The sequence below is a fragment of the Ceratotherium simum genome, chromosome 11, assembly GCF_057802395.1.
Source record: "Ceratotherium simum simum isolate JZ-2026a chromosome 11, ASM5780239v1, whole genome shotgun sequence".
NCBI lineage: Eukaryota > Metazoa > Chordata > Mammalia > Perissodactyla > Rhinocerotidae > Ceratotherium > Ceratotherium simum.
In genome coordinates, this window is record NC_141910.1 from 10,710,180 (window position 1) to 10,737,579 (window position 27,400).

The 27,400-nt window shown below is 38.2% G+C and overlaps 1 long non-coding RNA gene across 1 annotated transcript; it reads right to left on the reverse strand.

Annotated features, from left to right (window-relative positions):
* Positions 1–1,215: 1,215 nt before the first annotated feature.
* On the reverse strand, positions 1,216–20,791 carry LOC147915913 (uncharacterized). Its single transcript, XR_015553552.1, has 3 exons — positions 20,719–20,791; positions 2,352–2,414; positions 1,216–1,281 (listed from the first exon to the last, which is right to left on the reverse strand). It is a non-coding gene; the product is annotated as an uncharacterized LOC147915913 (long non-coding RNA).
* Between the last annotated feature and the right edge of the window lie 6,609 nt (positions 20,792–27,400).

Below are 27,400 nucleotides of genomic sequence, written 5' to 3' on the forward strand. Positions count from 1 at the left end.
CTGGTGCATCAACCCTCTAATCTTCTGTCATTATATTTACTGTTATGTGATATTAATCCAAGCCGACTTTGAAGCATTCTCTTATTTGCACCTGTACATATCCAGGCTGAAACATACACAATACAAAAACAAACGTTGACGGATACCTGTGATGGTAGCAAGTAATCTTTGGATGGATTCATAGATAGAGAAGCTACATGTACAAAGGAAAGCAACTTTCTCTGACTTCAGGAAGCTTGGTACCACCAGGTTGTGTCATGGCCATTTTACATCCTAATCCCATCAATGTATTTGGCAGTAACCATAAGAATATGAGAAATCTGAGATCTAGGTTACAATGTCTACAAAGTTAGGTAAATGTATCCCATTCTGCTGTTGAATGTTGGTGAATCTACAAAAAGACCAAGGAAAATAAAAACTGGTTTCTTTATTGTCTAGTCCCTGTGGTATAAAATGTGACTATCCTGGATTTTCATTTTGCCAGTGCACAGAAACACAGATTTCTTGACCCCTTTCAATCTTCAGTCCAAATTCCCGGGGAAAGGCCACTGTTTGGTCAGGCCTCCTCTGTAGCAGTGTGACTGGGAGGGGGCAGCAGGTCGGGAGTGAGTGCCAGAAAATAAAGACAGGAGGGTGAGCAGCCAGCCAGTCAGAGCCTCCATGAAGGGAGCTGTCTGGGTTAAGCCAAAGGTCACCTGCACAGGCAGTGCCACTGCCATTCAGCACAGGTAACGAGAAGAAGCAAAGATAAGCAAAACACACTCCTAATGCTGTGGAATCCCAGAACAAGATAAGGTACCAGCACAAGAATGAGGGCTTTGAAAGTGCTCCTGGAGCACTGAGGACAAACAAGAAGCCTCTGTTTTCTGCTCTCAAACAGCATTTAGCACCTTGAACACATCTACTTGGAGCACGGATATTTCAATTATGAAAATATGGTGCAATTTAGGATATCTCCACGTCATCTGACAAATTACCCCTCTGCCCTCTGGCAGACATTATATTTCTTCAGCTTAAATCTTTATTCCGGGTTTAAGTTCACTGGAGAAAGCAAGTACTTTATGCCCATATAAAAGCATGCATATAACTATATAACTTGTTTTTAAAAATTCAAATGTCTGGGCCTTACCTCTTGATTCAGTACGTGAGGATGAGTCGAGGCCCAGGAATCCAGATGATTCTGATACAAGTGGTCCAAGGACCACAGCTTTGGATTCTTTAGTGTAAATGCAGGTCCCAAGGGCAAGTCGGCTTAAGAAAGTCCTGGGAAGTTGCACAGTTCTGAAGAGTGAGATATGGAAGGGGAGAATGGGACGAGGTGATGTAAAACAAGATTGAGTTGCCAGTCAAGTTCATACAGTTAAATCCACCACACAGATTTCCCAAGGGGAGTCAGAAAGGCTAGGATATAACTTCAGGAGAAATTTTCTATTGCAAGCGAATTTGAAAATTGGGAGTTAAAAGGAGGCCTGTGTTTATTATTTATCCAATATCTGACATTCTCAGTCACCTCTGCTATGAATTAAGAGATTGGCAGAAACTCTAGTATAGTCCTCTGCCTTGTGCCCAGCCCCGAGGAATGCTTTCAAGTAAAAACTGGAGAAGAAACACTCAAAGAGGAGACAGGGACCAGCTGGGATTTATTCCAGTGTGTCAGCTTGACACAAACATGGGTGAAGGCCAGATATGGATTGGTGACTCACCCGCATTTAGATGCAGACTGTGTAAAATGTTTCCATTTCCGCATCATGGAAGCAAATCTGAAAGATTTCACTCAAACCACTGAATTTCATTTCTTGCAACAAAAAGTGACCCACCTCCTAGAACAGCCTTAAAAAGCCCCACTTTGACTCTTGCTTAGTTTCCAAATCTAGTTTAACTAGTTTGTATTTAATTCCAGCATAGAAACAACCAAAATGATGATACTTTGCCTCTAGGTAATTCTCTGCCCCTGCGTGCATTGTTTTTAAACAGGAATGAATTAAAGTTTGGTTAATCTTGAGTACTACAGAATCCTTTTAAAATAGACTTTAGATATTGCATATTCTTTTGAAAGGCACTGATGTTACAGCCTGAATGTCTGCACTTTGGGGGGTCAAGAGAGATCAGGAGAGTCTGTTAGCCCATGTCTGTAGTCATCGCTCTTTGAATATTCATTTTGTAGAGGAGTCTTACCAATTTTTGCAAGCTTTCAAAAGAGGTAAGAATTAACATATTAAGGATTTATACACTGCCTCCAGATTTTTTGTCTAACATCCCTTTCTAATGTTCATGATAAAACCAGTCTACAGGAAAATTCTCCCTGACCTCAGATGTAATGTGGACACTCTTGTACACCTTATCACACGTACCAAAGGAGTCATCATAAGGCATAGACCTGAAGATCAAAGAATTCCTGACCATCATCACAGCATCTGGAAGATGGGAGATACAAATGTTTGTGACAGATAGCTCAAAATTATTTTTTAACAGCTTGATAGAGGGGTCATTGACATATAGAAATTGTACATATTTAAGGTATGTAACTTGATGGCTTTTTTTTTTTTTTGGTGAGAAAGACTGGCCCTGAGCTAACATCCATTGCCAATCTTCCTCTTTATGCTGAGGAAGATCAGCCCTGAGCTAACATCTGTGCCCGTCCTCCTCTATTTTGTATATGGGATGCCACCACAGCATGGCTTGACAAGCGGTGCATAGGTCGGCACCAGGGATCTGAACCTGTGAACCCCAGGCTGCTGAAGTGGAGTGCGCAAACTTAACCACCACGTCACAGGGTCTGCCCCTGATGTTTTTACATACATATACATTGTGAAATGATCACCACAGTCAAGCTAATTAACACGTTCATCACCTCTACACAGGTACTATTGTGCGTGTGTGTGTGTGTGCGCACTGAGAAGATTTAAGATCTAGCCTCCTAGCAAATTTAAAGTACGCAGTACAGTATGGTTAACTATGGTCACTATGCTATACATAGTACACTTCCAGAACTTATTCGTCTCTCATAACTGAAGCTTTGTACCCTTTGACCACATCACCCCCTTACCCCGTCCCCCCAGCCCCTGGCAACCACCATCCTACTCTCTACTTCTGAGTTTGACTGTTTTAAATTCCACATATAAGAGAGATGATGCAGTAATTCTCTTTCTGTGTCTGGCTTATTTCACTTAGAAAAATGTTCTCCAGCCCAATTAATGTTGTCACACATGGCAGGATTTTCTTCTCTTTTTGAAGTTGAATAATATTCCCATGTGTCTGTGTGTGTGTGTGTGTGTGTGTCTGTGTGTGTGTGAATATCACATTTTCTTTATCTATTCATCTGGTAAAGGACCCTTAGGTTGTTTCCATATCCCGACTTTGTGAATAATGCTACAATGAATATGGGAGTGCAGATATGTCTTCAAGATTCTGAATTCCATCCCTTTGGATATTTACCCAGATGTGGAATTGCTGGATCACATAGTAGTTCTATTTTTACTTTTTTGAGGAACTTGCACACTGCAAATTAGTACAGCCATTGTGGAAATCAGTATGGAGGTTCAAAATTATTTATTGAGCAATTACTATGTGCCTTGAGATATATCAGTGATATCCACCCTCTGACCTTTAGTAAGTCATATCCTTTTAATCCGCAGTTTTCTCATTAAGAAAAATTGAGAGAATTGAACTATGTCTCATCTAAAGCACAATCTGACTCTAAGATTCAATAGAATTAAAGAGCTTGCAATCCTTGTGGACTGGCAACAAAGGCATGTTAGTGAGTGCTGGTTGTAAGAAGGAATTTGACTGATGGAAGGCTTCAAAAGATAGGAATAATCCTTATATCAGGATTTTCAGTATTTTTATTATGTGGTGTAATTACAGACGATTTACTATCATCTTCTTAATCTGGCTAATTATAAAGGACACTCAAGGGCCGACCCAGTGGTGTAGTGGTTAAGTTCATGCATTCCGCTTTGGCAGCCCGGGGTTCGCAGGTTTGATTCCCAGGTGTGGACCGATGCACCGCTCATCAAGCCATCAAGCCATGCTGTGGTGGTGTCCCATGTACAAAATGGAGGAAGCTGGGCGCAGATGTTAGCTCAGGGCCAATCTTCCTCAAGAAAAAGAGGAAGACTGGCAGCAGATGTTAGCCGAGGGCCAGTCTTCCTCACCAAAAAAAAAAAAAGGACACTCAGCCAATCCTAGTCACAAATACTTTTGCATTTTGTTGCTAATGTTTTCAGTCAGGAATAAATGAAGATATTACTATCATTAAAAAATAAATAAATTTCCCCGGAAGACAGAGAAGGATTCTTTTGTAAGTAAATAGGGAACACACGGCCCCAACTAAGTAGTGATGTGGCATGGTCCCTGTGAAAGAACTCTTTTAACTTCTTGAGGAGATCAGTGTGCTGAAATTTTAAGCTTGAATTACCAAAAAGCAATTTGAGTGCAGCCCCCACAAATTTAGAAAAACGATCAAGAGAGGCTTTAGGTCTTTGATGGCAATTTTTAAATGAGAGGAGAGAATTCCGTAGTGTTTCACTAGTCTTCAATGTTAAGGGGAAAAATAAATCCAGGAATTTCATTGATTGATTATATGCAGTTTTTACTTTCTACTACATTCTTTTTTTTTAATTTCCAAAATTACTTCTAGCTTGTTAAAATTTAAATAGGTATAATGGATGGATAAAAAGAGATAGATAGGTAGGTAGGTAGATAGATAGATAGATAGATAGATAGATAGATAGATAGATAGATAGAAGATATAGAAACTTAGATAAAATGAAATCCTGGAAAGAAATACTTAGTTATAAAAGTAAAAATGAAGAATATAACTTTGGATCCCTGGCCATAGTACAAAACTAAAAATATTCCCAAATAGTCAATATATTTCCTCTTAAGCTTAAAAGGAAGTTTGTTTCTAGAAGTAGTATAAATTAAATCAAATTCAGAAAAAAAAAAAAAAATGAGGCAAAACCAACTTACATAAAATGGCTCTCTAGAGAGACCTGAACTCCAGAATGTTTGGAAACAATTGTATCCACAATTCTCCAGTTTCCTCAAGTTTTCCAATCCTTCTCCCTTCTTTCTCCTCCTACTGTCAGAAGATTACCTTGCCTCATTCTTTATAACATAGATGGAAGTCACAGACATGAGATCCTTCAGATTCCCTCCACCAGATCTAAAAAGCTGCATCCATCCTCTCCTCCATCCCTTCTTATGCACAAGGAGGAGTTTCCCTCCTCCCATCAAAGGTCAGGGTGCTTCAAGCAGCACTCTCCCACCCTCTCAGGGACCTCACTCAGCTTTTATTCCTTCTGTCTCCTGCCACTCTCTTTTGGATCCTCCCAATTAGACATCAAGTATACTCTGCATTTCCCATGTTAAAAATGCTTTCCTTGAATCCTACAATCCCCTCAAGCTACCTACACAATATCTCAACTACATTTCAAGGTGAAACATCTCTCAAAGAATATCTTTGTATGCTGATTCCACACCCTCACCAACCATATACTCCTCCATCTACTTTGAACCTGCCAAGATTGGTCTTACTAGAATCATCAACAACTTCCAAGCTGCTAAAGATATTGGACCCATGTTATTCTCCATCTTATGTAGAGACTTCAGAAGTCTACTTGGTTGATCACAGCACGCTTAAGAAAGGTTGACCAACAGCACATACTCTCCAGAGAGACTCTGTGTTCAGTCCTAGGCTGTTCTCATTCTAGTCCTGTTACCATTCTATACTTGTTCTACACTCTCTCACAGTTAAACTTATTCTTCCTACTCACCACAAGTCATTTACGCGTCTCATGATGCCTGACTTTATAATCAACATATGCTTCATATCTTAACATCTCACTCAAGAGTCCCTAAAACTTCTCAAACTAATCATGTCATGAACTAAACTCATTCTCTTCCCCTCTTCAAATTCTCTTCTCCCGTTAATATTTCCCGCGTGTTAAGTTGGTGTCATTGTCTATTTGCTTATGCCAGAACCATGTGAAGGAACTCTTGACATGCCACTTCTTCCAAATCCAATCATCTATCACCAAGTGCTTTGATTCTACCTCCAAAATATATCTAAAATCTATCAACTTCTCCCCATCTCTATTTCCACCACTCTAGTACAAGCCATCATATTCTCTTTTCTGATCCATCAACTCAGCAACTACCAACCAGTTTTGTCTCCTCTCCATCCAACCCATTCTTCTCACAGCTGTCACATTCATGTTTTTTGAAACGCAAGTATCACAACAAAATTCTTCTGCTTAAAGTGTGTCAATGTCTTCTTCTACCAGTACAAGTCTGAATTTTTTAGCCTGAGACATAAGACCCTGTGTGACCTGGCCCCCGCTTAGCTCTGCAGCCTCAGTGCATGCACATCTCCCCTCATTCCATTTACTGCAGCCACATGGAAACTCTTTCAGGTCCCTCTTACCCATGACCTGTTCATGCAGTGCTCTCTTTGCCTAGAATGCATTCTTTACCTGTTCACCAGTCTATACCCTACCTGTTCCTCAGGCTGCCTCAGCTAAAGTGTCATTCCCTCATGGGAATTTGCCTGACTTTCTTTGTGAGTTTAGACCCCAGTTATGTGCTTTTATTTTTATTTATTTATTTTTTTAAAGTTTTATTTATTTATTTATCCCCCCAAAGCCCCAGTAGATAGTTGTACGTCATAGTTGCACACCCTTCTAGTTGCTGTATGTGGGACTCGGCCTCAGCATGGCTGGAGAAGTGGTGCGTCCGTGCGCGCCTGGGATCCGAACCCAGGCCGCCAGCATCAGAGCACGTGCACTTAACCGCTAAGCCACGGGGCCGGCCCTGTTATGTGCTTTTAAAATAAATCATACTTATCACTATTTTACTCCAGCAACTGGCATGTTGCCAGGAGCGTAACAGACACTCTAAAAATATTTGTTAAATAAATGATATTGAGGGGGAAAAATTTATGCTTTTCTAAAAGATCTACATTTAAAGCATATAAACATTGAATAAGAAGGGCTTGGACTCCTAACTGAGGTTTATCAGTGTTCGGTGAACAAGTGATTTCATCAAGTGGTGCCCTCCATGTACTATTCCATAAAATGTATCTCTGACTTAAGCTAGAACATCCCAGAAACAACGTAGCTAAGTTAGTTCAATTATCCCTTGCAGTATGTAAATAGTTTGACCATAAAACATTTTTGAAGGAATGCCAGCTGGCTAGAGAGAATTGACCCTACAGACCCCAAGCAACTGAGAGCCCAGGCTTTGGAGTCAGGCACTGCTTGTCATCTTGACCTTTGAGGTTAATAAGTGATAGCCTCTGAAACCTCACTGTATCTCCTGCAGGATATATTTGAAAAAGTAATGGATTATATTATATGTTATTTTCTTCATGAGAGCCCAGTGTATGTTGGAGAAGGAGGGGCAGAGAACTCTCACTTTAGGAATATTTGTGCAGCTCCTGATTAACTGGTTTGTTTACGAGCCTTGCAAATGTAGTAATTTATCATAGTTCCCTCTTCATAGTGCACACTAGAAAGTAAAAATTGAATTATTCACCTACTTCTAGGACATGTGTATAAATTTTCAGCCTGCGTTTTGATACTGACCTCACTTATAGTTTCAACCTTTTTTCTACTATAATTTTCTATTTAGCTCACCATTTCGATTGTCTTAAACTTACTTATATTATATATATAGATACTACTTCTTCTTTCAATGGAAGATCCAAAGTTATTTTTTTAAAAAAATAAGTAAGCATGACTGAAACATGAGATTGTAAAAGATTGAGAATATAGATTTTGTATGTTGAAGATAAGCCAGCGATAAAAGAGAAGATACAAATTAAGAAGGAAGTCTCAAGAGGCAACAAAGAATAGAAATAGTAATCAATAAGATTTATCTTGGTAAAGCCACGGTCAGAAATAAAGAGGTGTCAAATTAATAAACAGAGACCTCATTCAATCAGAGTCAGGAGTCCAAAAAGGGGAGCTCTCCCACCCTACATCAATAACGGAGCCCAACAGGAAGAAGAAAGACTTCCTCTTCTTGACTGGCAAGAAGCTCAGTCAATGAGAGACTGTCACAACTCAGCCAATGAAAAGCCATGACACCTCAAACTCTTTGTTTACAATAGCCCTCCGAACTTTCTCCTCCCCTCCCCCGCTGCTCTGGACTTACACATGGCTCACCATGATTGCAGATCCCAAATTGCAATTTTTTTGCTGATCCCGAGCAAACCCATTTTTGCTGGAAAAATAACCAGCTGTCTATTTGTTTAAGGTCAACATTTGGTGGCCCTTACAGGGATCCAGAGAAGGCCCCCAATGACTCCAAGGCGGTGAGCAAACAGGTGTGGTCCCCACAAAGACGCCCATCAGCTCGCTGCTTTTCTCACAGATCCAGGATGTGTGAGGGTAAGTCTTGTATCCTGGATCTGAGCTTCTGTCCTCTTCATGTTTGAGGTTCTCCAGGCTTTATTCAAGATCTATTTTAAGGCTTCATCCTTTTCTGGTTAAGGCCTTGTTTGTCTTTGAGTGCTCTGGTGACACTCCAACCTCACTTTTTAAATCAGGCTGTTCCTTGGAACTGCACTAGCCTTCAGTCCAATTACTTTTTGGAACGAGACTGTTTCTACTGAAACTATGTTAGCCTTCGGTCTGACTTTTGGGCTCTTCATTGGAATTGTGCTGGTACAGCCTTTGGCCTGACTCCTTTGGGAGCAGACTGTTCCTTGGAACTGGGTTGATCAACCTTCTGTCTGATTCCCTCTAGAACCAGACTTCCCTTTGGAACTGCATTGTTCTTTGGAACTGTGTTGATTCAACCTTCAGTCCACCTTAATGAAATTGGACTGTTCTGTTGGAACTGGCTGGTATTAATCCTGTAGGCTGTTTGAGCTGTCCATGGTGTTTGAGTTACAAACTGTTTAAGCTGTTTAGGCTATTTGAGAATTATTCCTTTGCTCTAAAGAAAAGTCTCTTAGAAATGGGATCCCAGTTAACATCTCAGTAAATATTTTGAGAGTGCCCCTCCCCAGGGACCCTGGCCGATTTTATGTTTAAAAACCATGGTCATTCCTCATGCACATTTCTAACTAAATGGACTAATTTAACCAAAAGTAATTTAGAATATCAATGGCCATTAGGGGGTACTTTTGAACTCCCCAAACTTACCTTTCTTAAAACTGAATTGGAGGACCGTAGCTCTGTAATTTCCAAAACCAGATAAAAGGCCTACTTTGGTTGGTATTTTGACGCTTCCAAACACTATCAGGAGTCTAAAATTGCATCTTTCAAAGATAAAATTTTAGGATCAACTGAGGCAAACAAACAATTAAAGAAAGATAGAAGCTTCACATTTCTCTCCAGAGCTATCTTGTTCCTCTTCCCCCAGCTCCTTGGGCTCAGGTTTGGCCTCCAGTGCTGTCTTCCTCCTTCCCTTCTGTACTGCCTACACCTCCTCTATACTCTCAGTTCCTCCATACTAACACTCTCACTGAACTTCCCCTTTTCCCTAAACCTGTCCCCATGCCCTCTTCTTCTGAACCTATCAGAACCTGTCCCTTTAAAATTAAGGATCCTGAGGATCTAAAGGCTAAACACTTAATTTCTTCTTCTCCCTGGACTAAAGCTCAACTGTGAACCATAGTCAAAGATTTTCCCAAAGCAACCGAAGATCCTCACAGATGTGCTGAGGAACTTAATACAGTCATTCAAACATGTCAACCTGGTTTCTCTGACTTATGTCACCTAGTTCATATGTTTGTCAGTAAAGGCCAGGCTCAGCATTGGATGAAAACTGCTAATTGGGGAAATCCTGAAAGTTCTCTAGAATTACAACCAGGAGACCAACCAGCTGACCTGTTGTATGATCAGGATCAGGCAATCGCTTGACAATTTCATCAGGCAATTCCTAGGGCTTTCCCAGAGCCTGGTGATTGGATAAAAATTCAGGCTTGTGCACAAAAACCTGTTGAACCTGTTCATGACTATTACAATCTACTTCAGACTGTTTTTAAAGAAAATTCTGGTCTTCCTTCCAATGTTGGTTCCAGCCAGGTAGCGTTTAACTCTGTGTTTATCAATGGGCTGAACCGGGACCTTTCCCTTCTAGTAAAAAGGACCAGGATGGAATGGGAAACTATGTCCACTGCAGACTTAGTTAATCTGGCAAAGCAACTCGCTAACACTCTAGATGAGTCATCTAAAAGAAAGACCACTAAAATTCTTAATCTTCAACTCCAGCAAATGAAGGCCCCTAAACAAAACCAAGAACCTCCTAGTTTCTGTTATTATTGAGAAGACCCAGGACATTGGAAAAGAGATTGTTGCAAATTTAAGTGATTCAATTGCCTTTAGTCTTCTAACCAGCCTCTCCAATGTCCTCCAAATTCCCAGTGATGGGGCTCCGAGGAACTAGAGAGGCTCTTCCCAGTCCTTCCTCTTAATTGGCTTGGAGAAGCATTTTTCCAGATTGGAGACGAACTCTTTCTGTCCTGATTGACACCAGGGCCACATTCTCAGTGCTCAACCCCACTACTGTAAAGCAGCCCCTGCCTCAGAGTACTAAAACAGGCCGAATAGTTCAAAACAGTACTAAAACAATTCAAGCTGTTCAATAAAGCTCAAGAGGTGCCTGTCGGGGACCCTATTCTCTTTTGTTTAGGCCCTTTGTTTATTAATGGGCTGAATAATTAACAGGCTGAGAGACAGAAAGTCTTTTCTCCTTAGTCCCTCTGCCCCTATTCATTTATCAGCCTGAGACGTCTTGGAGAAGTATCATGCCAGAATTTCTGTCTCCCAAAAGGAGGAAATAATTCTAGGATTTGATAGTAGTCATCAAAACAGCCAACCAGGTGAATTAAATGACCCTTTGACATCTTTTATTTGCTCCATCTCTTGACGATACTAGAGCTGATTCTGGAAGCTGATCATTTGTTCCCGTTGAATCAGCTACCACCTCCTTTATGGGCAAAATCTCCAAATGATGTTGGTAAAATTCACAGCGCACCTCCCATCAAGATTCAAATAGATCCCTGAAAACCTCTCCCCAGAATTAATGAGTACCCTATAAGTAAAGAAGCCCTTCAAGGTATAAAGGCCATAATAGAGAATTACAAGGTGCAAGGCCTCATTATCCCCTGTACTAGTCCCTGTAATGTTCCTATTTTACCTGTGAGAAAACCCCAGGGCCAAGGGGTGAATTGTTGGTTACCTCACTGGTCTCACTTGTCAAAAACACAACCCTGGGAGCTTTTGTACTGTTCCCAGACATTTTAAAGTGCCTAATGGACCATTTGAGGTTTAGCAAATGGATTTCATACAAATTCCCCCGTTTCATGGATATAAATATGTTTTAGTCATGGTTTAGTCATGCAGACAGGCTACTGTCTCTTGTGTGGCTAGAGTCCTTTTGGAAAAGATTATCCCTACCTGGGGAACTCCTCTGGACTTCGTAGTGATTGAGGAACCCATCTTATTGGTCAGATACTTTGATGAGTCTGCACTGTTTGGCTTGTTTTATAGCACTTTCACTGTGCTTACCACCCTCGATCCTGTGGATTAGTCAAGTGCACCGATGGCATTATTAAGACTCACTTGGCAAAATTTGTAGAGATCTCCCCCCCCCCATACCTTATCTAACAGCTTTGCTGTTGGTCTGTCTAGATCTCAGATCCATCCCCTCTAGAACTCATAAACTCATCCTTTGACATAGTCACGGAACACCCAATGCTCTTGGCTCCTGCCTTTTTTGATAGCTGATAAAAGAAAATATACTCCAATACTGCAAAGGCCTAATTGCTTCCTTTAAAAATAACCGTGTTTTGGGCTGGCCTCATGGCTTAACTGTTAAGTGCGTGCGCTCTGCTACTGGCGGCCGGGGTTTGGATCCCGGCCATGCTGAGGCTGGCAATTGTGTTTTTAAATTCTGAGACCCAGTTCTCAAGAGGCACAAAACCAGGCACTCTTATGTGATATTCATAGGAGAGCGAGGTAGTGCAGAAATCACAGGGAACAATTTATAAGGCATATCAATAGCCTTTTAAAAAGATCCCACCTATTTACCCAGCAACTTTCTTTCTGGGAGTTTATCCAAAAAGAAATATTCATGAAGGTTTAAAAAAAATTAGCTTCAGAATTATTTGTTGAATAATTAGTTATGATATCAAAAATATATATGAACTTCCTACATACCTAAGTAATTAACAAGTTATCATATCTAAATACCATGGAATGCTATATAATCTTTAAAAATAATATAAAATTAATGTTAATGCCATCAAGTAAAAAATTATTACATACTAAGTGAAAATAGACACTAGCCAATTTTGTTAAATATAGTAATAAATATACATTTTAGTATATAATTTATATATAATTTAATATATATAAATTATATATAATTTATATATAATTTAATATATATAAATTATATATAATTTAGTATATAATTTATATATAAGTGTATATATGAAAGAGTATTAAAATTATCTTTCTATTGTGGTATAAGAGATTTTTGGGTTTTTTTTCTGTATGAACACTAAAGATAAATATTTTTAAGCAATTGAAGAAGCTATAGGAAAAAGATGTTGGAAATTGAATACGTTCAAGGATAACTAATGCAACAGCTATTTCATGGACTATCCAGGCACTATTTTTGGCACTGGAAACAGAGTAGTGACTAAAACACAGCCTCCATCTCAAGAGCCTAAATTCTAGTGTAAGCTCATTCCACTTAAAATCTTATATAGTCTACATTCTGTTTAAACTTAAAACATCTGTTCCCCAAAATCGACCTCAGCTGAATTACGAATGAATTAAAATGTTTGAGGATTTGAGGTGGAACAACACAGATGGGAACAGTGGAGCAGTCTGGGCAGCTGCTAAAGCCAGCCTGACTAGCCTCCTCTACCTCCTCAGTGGAGAGAGGTCCAGCCTCTGGGGCACGATGCCCAGACCTCTAAGCCCCATCCAGACTAGACCTGAGTGGAAGTCAGGGTACCCTTGACCCTAGGTCTGCAGCCATGAGCAACACTTCCCAGCCCTGGGCGGAACCTCTCTTTTCAACCTCTGCCTTCTCTGCTGGGTCCTCCCATTAATAATTCAAGAACTGCAGACAGGTAGGAGAGAAAGATGGAATCTAAATCCCAGGATCCCCCTGCCCAGCCTCCCAACATGTGGCTCTGCCTCTGCCCATTTGAACAAGCCTCTGCCCATTTGAACAAGCCTGGCCCAGTCATACTTTGATAGCAGTGGGCACTTGAACCCAATGGGTGTGGCCTGGGGAGTACCATGGTGCCAAGGAGCTGGGGGCTTCATTGAGCCACCCTTATTGAGGTGCAGCACCTGTCTCCCAGGCTTGGGGGTTTCCCTGGGCTCCCCACCCTGCTCAGCATGCTCATGAAGTCCTCTAGACCCCAAATAATCTTTATAATGCTTTCCAAACCCACTGAGTCTGTCTAGCCCATCAAAAGATGGCACACCACCCTTTGCTTTATGTTATCCTGAAAGTGAGCTTCCTGAATTCATGCCACAGGGCCTGTATCCATTAGTGGCCAATCAGGAGACAGAAACCATCTAACTATTTAACTAAGAGAATTTAGTATAATAACTATAAGATGCAACTTCCATCTCTAGAGATGGTAGAACAAAGGGAAGAGGTTGGAATTATTAAAACTTAGAAGCTTGAAGATGAGGCGCTGTGGATCTGACTGAGATCTCTCAGAAAGAAGTCTTTTTTGGTGGGTGATGATGTCTCTGAAGTGGGCACAATGAGGATGGTTCTGAAAATGGATGGAAAAATTGTGAGCTGGAATCACTGGGATTACAGGAGGTATTACAGGGAGGAACTGCTGCTGCAGGGGTGAAGAAGCATTGTTAGATGATCTCAAAGGAAAAGGAAGCAGACAGGAAGGTGCAAGACTCTTCTTTTGGCTTTTCAGTCTCCCTGTGTTGCCCCAATTAGCAGAGCCTAGCAGAGAACATCTGGAAAAGCAGAAATGTGTTGCAGAAAACCCGTCCCAGCATCACAAATGAGAGTATAAAAGAGTGGGTTGGAAGCTGAAAGAAAATATCTTAATAACTGGCACAGAGTCTGAGCAGCCCTTGACTTCTTCTGGACTTCTTGTCAGCAGGAGGTGCCTGGAAAGTCAGAAACTGAAGGGCTCAATAAGCCTTTTTGATCATAGTCTTTGTAGCACTCCGACTCTCGAGGCTGTGAATCCTGTCTATTTCCAAGCTGTCTTCCAGGAATGCCTCCTTTCTCTGAAGAGAGCCTAAAGGATGCCTGAATTTTCAAAGCTCTTCCTGGACAGCCACATCTGGAAATCAACCAATGAGACGAGACTACAGAGTTCCCAAAATCCTGGCCAAGATTCCAGCACAAGCTCCAGGTGCCATGGGAGCACCAAATCCTGATGACTGGAGTCACCATTAATCCAGAAGAACACAATGTCAAGAATGTGAACCTATTTGCAGCTTTTGCAAAGTTGTCTCTACTGCCGAGCCTGTTGGTATTCCTCCACAACCTTTGAGGTTTTTCATAGCCTGTCCCTGACCATCTCCTAGAAAGAATTTGCTTGGAGAAGGTGTCTCTGTGGGATTGTTTCATCCTTTCATCAAGGAAAAAGAGCTAGAGGCAGAGGATGACCTAATGTGTGACTGATATTGGCAGAAGACATGAAGATCCAAAAAGTTGACATGACAAAGAATGCTCAAAATTTTCATGCTCCAGGAAATCAGTCTTCCGTCTCCCACGGCTCCATTGAGGAAACTTGAAAAGATGTAGACTTCCACTGCAACAACAAGCCTAGAGGACTTTGCCAATAGTGAGGTTGAAGACTAGTGAGTCAACTGTATGCCCTTTACAACCACTAGGGCAGTCTTCACTATGACCATTGCATAGCTCTGTGCTACTGCTGGACGGGTGGACACACCTACAATTCTCATGTCTCCACTGTCAGTCAGGGAAAACCAAGTGGCATCTAGTGAGGGATAGATGCTATTGTACTAGCTGATTCAGGAACCACCCATGTGCCCGTGACACCTCCGTTAAGTCATGGCACCTATGAAACCTTAGAATGCCCTTAAGTCTCAGGCTCCCTAAATTGTTTTTATGTTTATGCCTTTTTAAGTATGGGTGGGAGAGAGGGGCTGTGTATTTTAAAAGCACCCTTCCACTTGGACAATCTTTTGTTTTTCAGCCCCTTTAGTATCTTGTTCCAATAAAAGCCCAGGTATAGCAATATTTCCTTCCCTTTCTAAATATGCACTTGCCCAAATGCATCTTAAGTAGATAATATTAAAAATAAAAAGATTGACCACAGTGACTGTTGGTGGTGGTTGTATTTATTCTGATAAGTTAGACTATTTGCTCTAACTTTTTTGCTACCTTCTTTTGCATTACATTTAGGAATGAAAAATATGTTATGTTGCTAAATGCAATAATATCATAGATAATCCGGTATGAAAATGTCCAATTACTGATTTTTCCAGTTTATCAACATGGTCTGTTTATAAAAGGCTTAGTTTTTAGACTTCAGTGCATTGAATTATTCTGTTTTTTAAATGATGGATTAGAGCTCTTAACTTTATTATTCCCAAAACTCCATTACAGAGCAATTTAAAAAAAGACTTGTATACGAAAAATTACTTTCCTATCATGCCCTGGAGCAGGAAGGTTCTTTTTCACTGCCCACAGAAACAACACTTTACTCGTGTCAACAGTGTCTCCCAAAATGGTACCATTGCCAGGCCTTCTCATAACCCCAAAATGCATACATACACTCACACACACACACTCAGACGCATACATATACACACAGATACACACATGGACAAGTTCTTTTCCAGTACTGTAAACCTCTCACTAGAGGAACTTTGGGCAGAGGGAGAAAGCATGAAAAGAATGAGAGTTGAAGGAGAAGGCACAGTGCCATAACCACCTAAAACCTAAGTGATACAGGCTCAGGATCATCGAGACAAAGTTTTACTGTTTATAGCATCAATTCCATCAAGCCTCCTACTTCTTTTCAGAAGGTATCTATTTCTTGACTCAAAGTCAGAGAATATCATAAATATCTTTAAAGATATTTCCTTATTACTGTTCCATCTACCTTATAAGTAGTGACAATTCCTTCCAGATTCTGGCACCAGCCTGTCGGTCTTTGTTCTCCATGTTGCTATGAGTTTTTGCTTTTTTCTGTTACTTCAGGCATATTTTAATGAGAATTTCAGAACAGTCATATCGGTGGCTCCTATAAAATTCTATTTTAGACTAGCAATTTAATGGAAGACCCTCCCAATCAAAAGAACATTGATCCTTTTTTCAACCCAGAGAAAAACATAATTATAAGCAACAAAATAAGAAATAAGAAAAAGAAGGTAAAACAAAACAAAATGTGACTAAGGAGATTTGAATAAATGGAGAGATAAACTATGTTCCTTGGTGATAAAGTGTTGTAATATATTGTTAAAATTCTATGTTTATCCAAGTAATAGATAAATTAAATGTTTCCAATCAAATTTCCCAAGAATTATCTTTTGGAACTTGACACAATAAATCTGAAGTCATTTGGACACAGGATTGAAAGGTAATTTTGAAAAAAAGAAAAATAGCTAGGTGAAACTTACACTAAGAATATTGAGAGATATACAGTTACAAAATTCTTAAGGAATAATAAAATGTGGATGCAAAATAACCAATAACTGTTCTATAGATAAGAGAAATAAGGTAAGTTTACTTGAGCCAGAGTGAGGATTACAACCCAGGAAGGCCTTAGAAAGCGTTCCAGAGAAGCATGGTTTTCAGTACAGTCTTGTATCTTTTTAGAACAAAGAACATACATTAAACACACCCAGGATACATTTTTATCAAAATTGCAAAGAAGCATTCAATTGCAAATTAGCAGGTCAACATGACCATGATGTCAGGAAAGGGACTAATCTGGGTGTTACCAATAGGGCATAGGAGAGGAAGTATGCATTCTTATCTTAAGAGTGTATTCTTTCATGGTTAAACAGATGTACAATGTAAGTTTGATAGGCCATAAGTCAGACTTTTTAGTTCAAGCCAAATCAGTTTTGAACCCAAATAGTTACCCCATATACTTCAATATGTGAAAATCTCTTGTCAAAAGGTACAATAATAGGCAGAACTATAAAACAGAACATAGAGCTCAGAGAGAATTTATCATTTGATAAAGATAAAATTTAAACCAATAGGGAAAATGCTGGATTGCTTCAAAAATTACATAGGACGACCAGCTACCACAGGAAATTAAATAACATTATATTCCCTTATTAAGCCGTATAGAAAGAAAAATTCAAAATGAATTGAAGGTGTAATGGTTTAGAGAAACAGAAACAACAGATGTGCTAAAATTAAACATTAAATATTTACATAATTTTTAAATGGGGCAGGTCTTTCTAAACATACAAACAAAAACACATGCGATGAGATAGTTAATTATATGAAAAAAACATTGTTGTGCAGCATGAAATACCACAAGCAAATGAAGGATGAAGACAAAACTGAGGGAAGTTTTGTAAAATATGACAGACAAATGGTTCATAACATTTTTCTTGTAAATGTAAATATCTCATACAATAGGGTAACTTCTACGTGGTTTTCAGAGCTTCTCCCATGTCTGCTGTTTTTTTTTTTTTTAATAATCAGCCTAAAATAATCCTTATGCCAAAAAGACATATTTTGGGATGGGGAATTCTGCTCCCTTTCAACATTTACAAGAGAAATCTCCATTTGTAAGTGTGTCTCCCTCTCTGTACCATAAGAGAAGGATGACTAAATCTATAGAAACTCTTATCAGCGGAGAAGACAAGGACTTAAATCTGCATAACAACCATACCCTCATTTACTGTGCTTTTCCTGATAGCCTCCCATAACTGGCTCCCTCCACCCAACATCTTCTTTTGTCTTTCGCTGGATATGGTATTTAAGGTAGTGGCTTGGGCCATTTTGGAGAGTTACTTAGTTTTCCTGGGTATCTCCCATGTATACAGGAGGTATACATGTTATTAAGCTACTGTTTGTTTTTCTCCTGTTAATCTGTTTTTATTTCAGGAGTCTCAGCCAAGAACCTAGAAGGGTAGAGGAAAAAATATCATTCTCCCCTACAAGACTAACACTCCATTGGCAAAAAGAGTTAACGACATAAAGAAAAAATCACTATATAATAAATAAAATTTGTCAAAAAATCAGATGAAAACTATTCAATTCAATTGATGAGAAAAACACTGAGAACCAAAAAAAAATATAAGGAAATGTTTTTTATAAAATATGAAAATAAAAGCAATACTAATCATTTCAGAATGCTTATAAAACAACATACTTCTTTAATCTTGCTATACATTTATAAACTGATAAAATATATTCAGAATTAAAAACATATATTAATATCCTTTAAACCAGGGATTTTCTTGAAACCAGTAGTTCATCTTTTCATAATGTATTCCAAGCAATTAATGTAAGGGTATTTATAAATAAGGATGTTCATCCTTATTTTGTAATGTTATAAGAATGAAAATATAAAATTTGAAAGTCCAACAGTAAAAGAGTATTTAGGGGCCGGCCTGGTCGTCAAGCGGTTAAGTGCACGCGCTCCACTGTGGCGGCCCAGGGTTTGCTGGTTCAGATCCCAGTTGCGCACAGATGCACTGCTTGTCAAGCCATGCTGTGGCGGCGTCCCATATAAAATTGAGGAAGAAGGGCATGGATGTTAGCCCAGGGCCAGTCTTCCTCAGCAAAAAAAGGAGGATTGGCAGATGTTAGCTCAGGGCCGATCTTCCTCACAAAAAAAAAAAAGAGTATTTAAATAATTATGGCAAATTTAAACTGTGGCTCCAAAACTAGTACGCCTAAGATATACCGGGGAAGTGTGTTAAAATGCCAGCTTCATCCACATATCATTCTTTCTGCTCCAGTCAAGACCCAGATTCTGATTTATCCACACCCATGATCATCATTTTTAGCAAAAACCATCATTTTAGTGAAAGTACATAATTCTGTGTAGCTCTCATTCTACATTTTAAGAGCCACCTATTTAAAGAATAGTTGTCAATCATTAAATTGGTGTTGCAGATGAATGTTTATTGATTTGAAATGATGTTCATGAGGTTTTCAGCTTTTAGCAAGACAAGGGACTGAGCTGACATGAGCTTTCCTACTTCAAATAGTTAAAAATACTAGACAAACTACAACACACAAAAACATTAAGTTTATAACCAAGCTCAAAGTTAAAAAGAAAAATCTCTGAGGGCTAGAGAAACACCAGAGTTCAAATCTGTGGAAATTAATAAAAGAAACCTTAAATAAATTGGAGTCAGGAAGGCCTGCAGGGGTACCTCTCATGCCCTGTTGTACATCACCAATTACACCAAACAGGAAAAGACCTATACTTGCATCTTCAGCAGGAAGTCAAACTACTTTACCACTGAAGGAAGATTTCTCCCCCTACCCAGCAATAGCCCAGCCAATGAGAAACGCTGTAGCTCAGCCAATGAGGAGCTTTTATCACCCTGAACTGTTACTTTCCCCCAATGGACTTTTGTTTAGAACAGCCCCTTCCTACTCTCCCTTTTTCTCTAAAAAAAAGTCTCTCTTCCTTTGTTTTCCAGATTTGCCTACAGTTTGCCATAGCATGCACATCCCGAATTGCAATTCTTTTGGCTATTCCCAAATAAACTCATTTTGAGGATAAAATAACAAGCAAATTTGCTTTTTAAGGTTGACAAAGCCAATGCAGCAAGCCCAGAGCTGATGATACCCTGGCCCCAGAGGCTCTGACCCAGGCGGACCTTGCATGTGAAGGGCTGAAGCTTTCACACTCACATGGAGGGGACAGAGGAGACTTGACCTTGGGTCCCCTTGTGACAGGCCACTAGAACTGAGATTCTACACTAAGCACAGACTCCCAAAGGCGTGCTTCCTGCGTGTAGAGAGAACTAGAAAATCTACACCCACAGCCCAGAAAAATAGTAAGGAAATTGCCTCAGCTCAGAAGTTTGGTGGAGAGGGATGGTGGGCGTCTCTCATGAGAAATCAAAACCCCAAGTCTGAGTCAAGCACGAGCTCAGACTTGGAAGTTATGTGGCACAAATGAATGGCATAAATCCTTTGGCAGGAAGTTAATATTAACAACTGATCTAGAGATGAGCAAAATGACTTAACCTAAGCAGAAACATGCAAAACTGCTCTGGAAAGACACTTCCAAAACCCTGGGTGCAAAGTATCACCAAAGAGGAAACAAAAACAACTAAATTTACAATAAAAAACACAAACCACACAAAGAAATGACACAATAGGGAAGTTCATCATGACACCAATACAAAAGAGAATTAGCACATATAGAACAGACAATATGAAAATCTAGAAGATCTCAAATATGAATATATTTCAATAATTTAATGTATTAAAAAAATGAGTCATCATAAAGTAACAGATCATTATGAAACAAGAACAGATAAATTTAAAAACAGACAAACACCTTCCAGAAATGAAAAATACTGTCATTAATCTTAAATGCTTAGTGAATAGCTTAAATCATATGTTAGACACGGTTAGTGTAATAAAGTGTTCTGGAAAATAAATCTGAAGAAATTACTGGGAAGCAGTGCAAAGAGATAACGATATTGGAAGTATGAAAGTAAGTTTGAAAGATATAGAGATTGAAAACAAATATTTAACACATATTTGATAGTATTTTTTTTACCGGATACATACCCAGGTCCTTTACCCGCCACACAAGAGGGGCCAAATAAAAACTGGAATGCCAGGCTTCTGGCAAGGAAAGAGTTTTTATTTCGGGTGATGTCAACCGGGAGATGAGAACTCTCAAATGTGTCCCATCTCCCCAAAAGACGAGAGGCCAGGGGTTTTAAAGGTTGCAAGGGAGAGCATGTGCTGGGATTTTAGGTAAGGGAAGGGGAGCATGTGGACGTGCTGGCTTGCACCTTCCCACCAGCTTACATTTGGCCTTGAAGACTGAATTTCTTTTTCTTGACTGTCTGGACTTTTCTGGTCAGTTTTCATCTTCAGCCTGCATTTGGCCTTGTGAGGCTGAATCTTGATGTCTGGACCTTGATTTCCTGGGAAAGACTGCTCACTCATATACTAAGGAGGGACAGAAAGACCTGGTTAGTTTTAAACAACAGTTGATTATGCTGAAAATTCACAGCTGCAGTTAGCAAAGCTTATCTCAAAGTTTTTGCTCTCTTCTTCTAGCCCAGGGAAGATTTTTCAACCTCTTCTTGCTTGGTTTCATTTTCAGAAGAAGACAACATAAAGTGAAAAAAGAAATATTTAAAAAGGTAATGCCAAAAGTTTCTAGAATTTATGAAAGACCCAAGGCCTCCTATCGTTAAAGCACTCTGAATCCTAAATAAGAAAATAAAAATAACCCACATCTAGATATGTCATACCAAAATTTGTAAATAGCAAAACCAAAGAGAACATCTGCTAAACAATTATAGAAAAAATCAGATTTCCCACAGATGAGGAATAATTAGAATGAAGTCGCACTTCTCTTAAACATCAATAGAGGAAAAAGAAATCTGGAATAATATTCTAAGTACTGAGGAAAAATTAACTGCTAACCTAGGCAGTTTGAAGGAAAAATGCAAATGTCTCTTTCAAAGTCCGAGTTTGCCACTCAGGATGGAAGAAACACAAAGGGAAATATTTTGATAAGAAGAGGATGGGACTAGAAACGAAGTATGTAACAGAAGAAAGAAAGGTGAGCAAAGTCATTTTGTTCAATCTAAATAAATATTAGTTACAAAATAATATTTACTAAATTGGAGAAGGTAAATATACAAGTTGAAACTACAATATTAGACACCATAACATGGACTATTGGAGAGCAATGAGAATCAAACTTTCCATGTTTTTTGTGTTATGCAGAAGAAAGATATTGGTGAACTTTGGATTTAGTTAGGTCAAAACGTGCATATTTTAAAATAACAGAACAGTAAAATATAACTTCTAAATTAGCAGAGGGTAAAAGGTGTATAAAGAAAGCTTGACTTAAGTAGCAAAGATATAAGCAAACAGATGCCATGAATATATAAAACCACTAATCAGAGAGTTTCACCCCAATTTAGGGGAGTTCCTACTTCTGCAGATTGTGAAAAAGGAGCGAGGTATGAAGTGGAAGAGAGAGTATCCTTTGTCCTAAAATTATGAAGTTAATGTAACAAAAGGTTAGCATTTGTTAAATCTGGGTGCTAAGTAAATCAGTTGCTATCATTTTATTTTCTGTACTATTTTATTTACTTGATATTTCACAATAAAAATAAAAGCACAGGTATTTCTGAAACATTGTTAATTTCAAGAACATTAGATATAACACACTATGACCCCATTATTGAAAATAATGCATTTATATTTATGCATATTTATATGTATGCATCCTATTAACCATTCTGCAGTAGCTATTAAGGATATCCTTATCTTAAAGACTAGATAGAGAAACAATAGCTGTTTGCTTCCCTGGATAACAAAATCAGGGGATTTCTTTATCAAAGATCTCTGAACAGGGTCTACTAATATTATTTATGAACCTAGCAAAGCAGGGACACAAAAAACTAACAAAATAAAATGTATTGGATAGAGAAGTGTAGCAAACTCCCTGTAGTACAAGGTTTTATGCAGTTATCTGAGGCCTTGAACAAGCAACCTAACATTCTAGGTTTTTTTTAAGAATGTCATTCATTGGTTTTGCTATCTGCTCAAGGCCATACACCCAGTTAGTTACAAAATTGAGATTATTAACCATATCACCAAACTCAACTACCTTTCTTTCCACCATATCATATGTTCATAGACAAAAATCATTTAGGTATTATCAAAGACAAAAACCAGACAAGTAAGGAGATTGATTTTATTCAGGCTATTGCAATGGAGAGAACCCTAGATCCAATGATCAGAATACCCAGCAGGGTGTTTTGCCTTAGATTTTTATAAGGGGAGTAGACAAGTTATACTTGGAGTGATTCACAACTAGGATTGTTTTGCAATCAGAGAAAGTCTCAGTCAGTCAGTTGAACAGGAAATGTCTACCTCTGTATCCAGCTAGTTTCAGGTGAAAGCAGTTCTAATCTTAGCTATTCACTCATGAGACAAAGAATGGGAAGTTGAGTAGGGGCAAAATTAGAAGAGTCTTTGTTTGGCCTTGTCAGCTAGCTCTTGCAAAAGGTATTTGGCCTTGTCAATATGAAGGTGTAAGTCAAATACACATTTAACTTATGCTTGTAACAAAAAGAACTATAGCATCATGGTTAATCATGCAGACTTGCATCCAGACTGCTTGGATTAAATTCTCATTTCTGCTCTCTGGTTATATGACCCTAGGCAAGTTACTTAGCCTCCGTAAGCCTAAAGTTGCCCACCTGTAAAAGCAGAATAATCATAGTACTTATTTTTTCTTTTAAGGATTAAATAATAAAAATAACTCACAGAATAAGAATTTAGTAGATTTTAAAAATAAGTTTAAATACACAAATTTATCTCATGATCAAAGACAAATCGAGTACCTACCCAAAGTATTTCAATGTGAGTAATACTGTGGTAAAAATTTCCATTTCAGCCTTTCCTTGTAAGCCAATAAATTTATGTTAAATATTTAAAGGTGTCTGTATTCTACCTCTACTTTTTCCAATATTTTTATGAAAATTTTCAAACTAACAAAAAAGTTGAAATAATTATATAGTGAATACCCATATACTCTCCCCTAGATTCTACAAATAATCTATCATTAAATATGATTTATTACATGTCTACTTGACTATCCATCCATCAATGCATATTATTTATTAAATGCATTTCAAAGTGTGTTTCAGACACACTTTGAGACACATTTTTCAGACTCCTAAATATTTCTGCATGCACATGATTAAGTAGACTTCAATATTTGTTTATAGGATTTTTTTTCTAGATTCTACTTTTAAGATATAATAGTTTATTTGATTTTGGGGGGAAGATTTAGAGGTGTTGGACCCTCACAAATTTGTGTTTTAATTTTCCTGTATTGGCTAATGTTTAAGTTTCTTGCCAGCATCAACATTCTATTATATTCTAAAATGACAATAATTTACACATGTAAACCACTGCTGTCTGCCTGTCAGCTTTGTCAGAAAGAAGGAGAACATAATTTTTCATCAAAAGTATCATCTAGAGAATTGAATAACACACCTCTAGCAAATTCATTCCCAAATCCCAGCTTAGTTCTATTCAAATTAGATTTAGTTTAGGTTAGGGTTGATTGAGAACTTTTTCCCAGGGGCATCTTAAAAACTGTCAGATTCTAGAGTTTTTCAGCTGCTGAAGTATAAGATGACACAGTTTTACTGTAATTGGATTTTCTGCATGTAGGTTAAAGAATGTATTCATTTTTAACAATTTAGTGTCATTTAATTTGCTGATTTAATTTTTTTCCCTTTAACATTTTTTTTTCTTACTTAAGTAATAGATGCTCATTGTGGAATGAATTGAAAATATACATACACACCCATAATCCAACTGCCCAGACATGACTATTATTAACATTTTAATATTCTTTCCAATTTTATATATAGACACAAGGAAGTTTATTTTTGTCTGTCTATTCTCACATCAAGTCAAAAATGCTGCATGGATTGTCATCTAGTTTGAAGAATATATTAGAGATGGTCAGACAATATATAGGCTATGTATGCTGCAGACGTGAACTTTGGAACTATCTGAAAGATGTGGGAAGCTATTTTCAAAACTTTTAAAACAGGAGCACATCAAGTGGCTCATGAGACCTCAGCACATTAAGACACTGTGGACAGAGGAAACAAGCATTGATTTCACATTTGAGTCCCAAGTTAAAAACAGGATCTGCAACTGATTTGAGATTGAACAATTCTTCACAAGGACTACCCTTTGTATCCTGTCCCAGGGTAAGTAGCAGCAGGGACTGACTTTAACTATGTTTGATAATGATTAGAATACTTCTTAGAAAGCCTAGTAATGTGTGCATGTGTTTAAATTTATTTATTATGAAAATGTTTTATAAACAAAAAGATATAAATAATGCTTCCATAGAAGTTACTTTATTAGTTAGAATTTGTTATAGCTGCATGCTAGAGAAAACTCAAATCAATGTTTGTGAAATTCACAAGATTTTATGCTCTCCAGCAAAGAACTTCCAGAGTAGGGCATATTAAATGGCATTATGAAATTCAACCACTCATTTTATTTTAGCTAATTTTAATTTTTGGATTTCTCTAGTATTATCTTTGAACTTACTTGTCTTGAGTAATCTAGATTACATATCACTGTTATTAGGAAAATAGCTTTTAATTTGCAGACCCCCCAAAAGGGTCTCAGGAATCCATCAGGTGCCCAGAACCATTCACATAGAGATAATTTTAATTTTATCTTTCTTTTAAGTCTGAATTTTAATCCGTCTTTATCATTCAGAGACTTTATCAATTCTATCCGTTACTGTTTATAATATACAATCAGTTGGCATTTGCGACATTTGAAAGGTGTCAACTTTCTGCAATATCTTTGTTCCCTCTCATTTCTGCTTGTAAAGCTGCCAGTTCCCAGCTGAGCTCCTATCCTTCTTGAAACATCTTGCCAAATATCGCCAATACTGACCAGCACATCCTAGTGTTTTACAACCTCTTCCTCTACAGACACAATGTAATAAGCACACAGCGTGCCTCTCAGATTACCACAGTTGAAAGTTTTAGCAAACATTTTGCCACAGAAAAACATATATTACCACTTTCCAGCCTCAATATAATTTTTTTTGCCACTTGCCTCCTAACCACTAAGGAAAAGCCACATCTTTCAGGCTCTGACCTCCCCAGGACCAGCAGCTCTATCAGTCAAGACAGGATACATTATGCTTCTATAACAGAGGAAAACAGTATCTCACTGGCTTAAATAAACAAGGGATCATTTCTTCCTCAAATTATAAGTTGAACTTACGTCACTAAGGCACTTCTATTCTATATAGATGCTCAAAGACCCAGGCTGGTAGAATCTCCCTTTTTTTTTTGGTGAGGAAGATTAGCCCTGAGCTAACATCTATTGCCAATCCTCCTCTTTTTGCTGAGGAAGATTTGCCCTGGGCTAACATCTGTTCCCATCTTCCTCTACTTTATATGCAGGACTCCTGGCACAGCATGGCTTGATAAGCAGTGCGTAAGTCCACGCCTGGGATCCAAACCCATGAACCTATGGGCCGCCTAAGTGGAGCACATGAACTTAACCACTATACCACCAGGCCACCCCCTGGGCTGTGTGCTTTTTATCATCCAGAAGACTTGTCCAGTACTGTTCACAGGGGTTGGGAGATTCCAACATCACCAAGAGAGAGCAAGCTCCAATTCTCCAGCACTTTGCAAATCTCTGTGTGGCATTTGCTGTTGTGCCGTGGGCCCAAGCAAGTCATATGAGCAAGACCAGAGTTGGTTCAGAATGGGATCGTGCAAGGATGTAAATTCAGAAAAGCATGGACAAATTGGAAGGGGCAAAAACTACTGCAACAAATACTCTACAACACATATATATTTTATAAAATTAAAATCCAAAACAGAAAAAAAAACCTACATAAACACTGGTTAGTGTTCACCTCTTGATCTGGGAGTACCAAGGCAGAGAGTCATAATTGAGGGAAAACACACAAAGAGTCAAAAATTTAAGAGTATTTTATTTCTTCAGCTAAATCACATGTATAAGAATGTTCATTGTATAATTCTCTGTATGTGTGCTCTAACATTACTTGTGGTATGAAATAGTTCATAACATATTTTTTTAAATCAATTACCTAAGCAGGCCTAAAAAGCAAGTTGGTCATAAATTGTTCTTCTGTAAAATAAAAGTCAAAAGACAAAAGAGCAAGACTATACAATTCTGAGTGAAAAATTTATGAGCCACTAATTTTATACTGAGCCAAAACAACAAGAAGAAAACTCAAATAATGTGATATTTACAATCGTGTGTCAATCTTGAAATAATTTTTAAAAGCACACGTGAAAATTACATAAAAATGAACTTCAGTTGAGTGCATGGTGATAAATTAGGAGTGCAAGAATGGAACACGTTAAAATCAAGTAAAATACAAATATCTAAAAATTTAAATATATCTGATTGAAAATTAATGCTTAAAAAATTTCAAAAATAGAAGATCTTTAATGTTTTTAAATTCATGCAATGAAGATATGTCATTCTCATAGAGAACCCAACCAAGAAAATCAATAGACACTATTAGAACTAAAATGAAAAACCACAGCAGATGGCAAGAGATGAGGTCATATAAAAACTCAATTGTGTTCTTCTAAACTGCAATAGCCAAAATACAGGATATTATAGAAAGTAAGCTACTATTTATATTAGTAGCTAAAAATATGTAGTGTCTAGAGTCATC